The 2,382-nt window shown below is 46.4% G+C and overlaps 1 pseudogene across 1 annotated transcript; it reads right to left on the reverse strand.

The window, feature by feature from the left end:
• Positions 1–421: 421 nt before the first annotated feature.
• Positions 422–819, reverse strand: LOC103604986 (annotated as a pseudogene). Its single transcript, XR_551760.1, has one exon. The product of XR_551760.1 is annotated as a mediator of RNA polymerase II transcription subunit 30 pseudogene (transcript).
• Between the last annotated feature and the right edge of the window lie 1,563 nt (positions 820–2,382).

Consider the following 2,382-nt stretch of genomic DNA (forward strand, 5'->3'; position numbering starts at 1 on the left):
TATATTGTTTATGTAAGAACTTTAAATGAGTGTAGTTTATTTATTGTATATCAATTATACCCCCAAAAGGGAAATTCAACTCCTTGGACACCGAGAAGAATCTTGCTTGGGAAAAAAAAGAAAAGAAAAGAAAAGAATTATCTATCTATCTATCTACCTGTATATGTATATATCTAACAATCTAAAGAGGGAAATGGAGTGCGACCCACCTGTACCTTGAAAGGTACAAGAATTTACACAGTAACTGGAAAAGTAGGTCGAATCTAGAAAATGTGGCTTCAATCTTGCAGGAATTCGATCTGTAAAACATCACCTCTACATCCCTGACTTGGGGGACACTTCTGAGTGTAGAAGGGGGTTACCCGACACTTGAGGTTTGCCCAGGGCAGCCCCACTGACACCCAGGGTTCCCATGTAACGACTAAACCTGCGGCCCTTTCCCGCCCAGGAGCATCCCGCCTGCTTCATGCACGTCCCTCTTTCCCACCTGCATGTTCCTCAGCAGCTGGAAGATCTCCATGGTGCGGTACACGATGTCCTGGACCGTCTCCTGCCCGATCCGGCAGAGCGACGCGGTGTTGACCTCCCGGGCGGCCTGCTGAGCCTGGGGCCCGGCGAACGGCCCGGGTGCCATCCCCGACGCCGCCAACGGAGGCGTGGACATGACGCGGCTGCGGCTTCAGGCCGGCAGGGGTCACACAGCAGGCGTTAGGGGGTCGGCCCGGAATTGGGCGTCTTCCGGGACCCCGCGTGGGTAGGGGCTTGAAAGCCCGGTACTGCCTGATTTCAAAACAGCGGCCACTTCTTCCGCCCACCGTGACGTAATGACGTCATCATAACGTCTTGGACACCGCCCACTCGGCGGACCCCTGAGAAACTGCGTCAGCGAGAAGCCAGACGGGATTGGACTGGATACCCTGGAGGGGCGGGACGGACGGGTGAGTAGCCAATCACCAGCTGCGCCCTGGCCAGAGGGGGCGGTATGAGTGGTGGGGGTGGGGCTGGCTTTCCAAGAGTGCGAGCCCCGTGTTACAGTTCGTGGTGCAAGTGTCCTTTTGTGTTAGGTTTCCCACTGAGCATTTTCTCATAGCAAGCTGTAAGGTTTGTAGGATCGTTGTTCTTTTACAGCTAGAGATCAGGCTCAGAAATGGTAAAGGACTTGTTCAGTTGCTTACACTTTGTAACTGGCAACCTGCGATTCGAACTTGGAAAACAAGATTCCTGACCTTTCATGCTTCGCTGTGACGATATTAACTCCTGATTGTTCTTGGTTCCTGCTCAAATGTCGTTTTAGTCGAGGAGCTTTTTCGATCATCCTAAATAAAAAACTAACAGTACACAACAGACACTCTGACTTTGGCATTTATTACTGTCTGATAATTTATACAATCTTCAGTTTACTCTGACGTCCCCTGACCCTATGTACACACATACTCGAATGCAAACTCTGTAAAAACAGGCCATGGCCATATCGATTTTATTCACTTACTGTATTCTCGGCACATAGTGTTTGGCACATAGTGCTCAATAAATACGTGTTGAATGATTGTTGAGTAACATTATATACACAAGAAAAGTAAAAACAAAACCATTTTCTCACCTACATCTTACTGCCCATTTCCAAAGGAAGGATAGGGAGCGAGAGTCAAGAATGTAAAAATCGGCGACAGACACAACCTTATTCATTTTTAAAAGTATCTGAACATTCCATTACTAAGGGCTTTCCAGGAAATGGTTACTAAAAAAATGAGATAGGAACCATTGTAGAGATTTACAAAATAACGAATTGCAGCTCTTTAGTAAGCAATTACCATTTGAAAAATGTTTACTGAGAACCTATTGTGTGCTGGGTGCTAGGAACAGAGATAGTGTCATGAACAAGTCAGGCATAAGCCCAGCTCTCATGGAGACAGACAGAACACTAATTATTGTGATGAGTGTCTTGGAGCAAAAGTTCAAGGTTCTGATATCACGGTGTTAACAATTTAGGAGATCAGGAAAAACATTCCAGTATCCTAACTGGAATGGAGTGAGTTGGGACCTGAAGGTAGTTGGGGGAGTTGGTGCTGAACATTAGTGTCTTTATATGAGGAGGAAAGTGATCAAAGAAGGCCAGTGCCAACACCCAAGGTGAGGAGGCCTCCTCATGCTTTCCAGGATCTTAAAGAAGTTTAGTGCGAGGATGAATGTCAGGAAATAAGGCTGAAGACAGGCTATGTCAAGAAGTTTAGACTTTAATCTGAGTGAAAGAGCAAGCCACTGTAGAATTTCAAGGAGAGAAGAGTAATTACCTGAAATATCCAATTTAAAAGACTTACTCTTGGCTGCAAAATACAGAATGGATGGTGGGTGTGTACTGTCCCCCTCTGCCTTGTATGAATG

Source organism: Galeopterus variegatus, unplaced genomic scaffold (assembly GCF_000696425.1).
Source record: "Galeopterus variegatus unplaced genomic scaffold, G_variegatus-3.0.2 Scaffold5525, whole genome shotgun sequence".
Classification (NCBI taxonomy): Eukaryota; Metazoa; Chordata; class Mammalia; order Dermoptera; family Cynocephalidae; genus Galeopterus; species Galeopterus variegatus.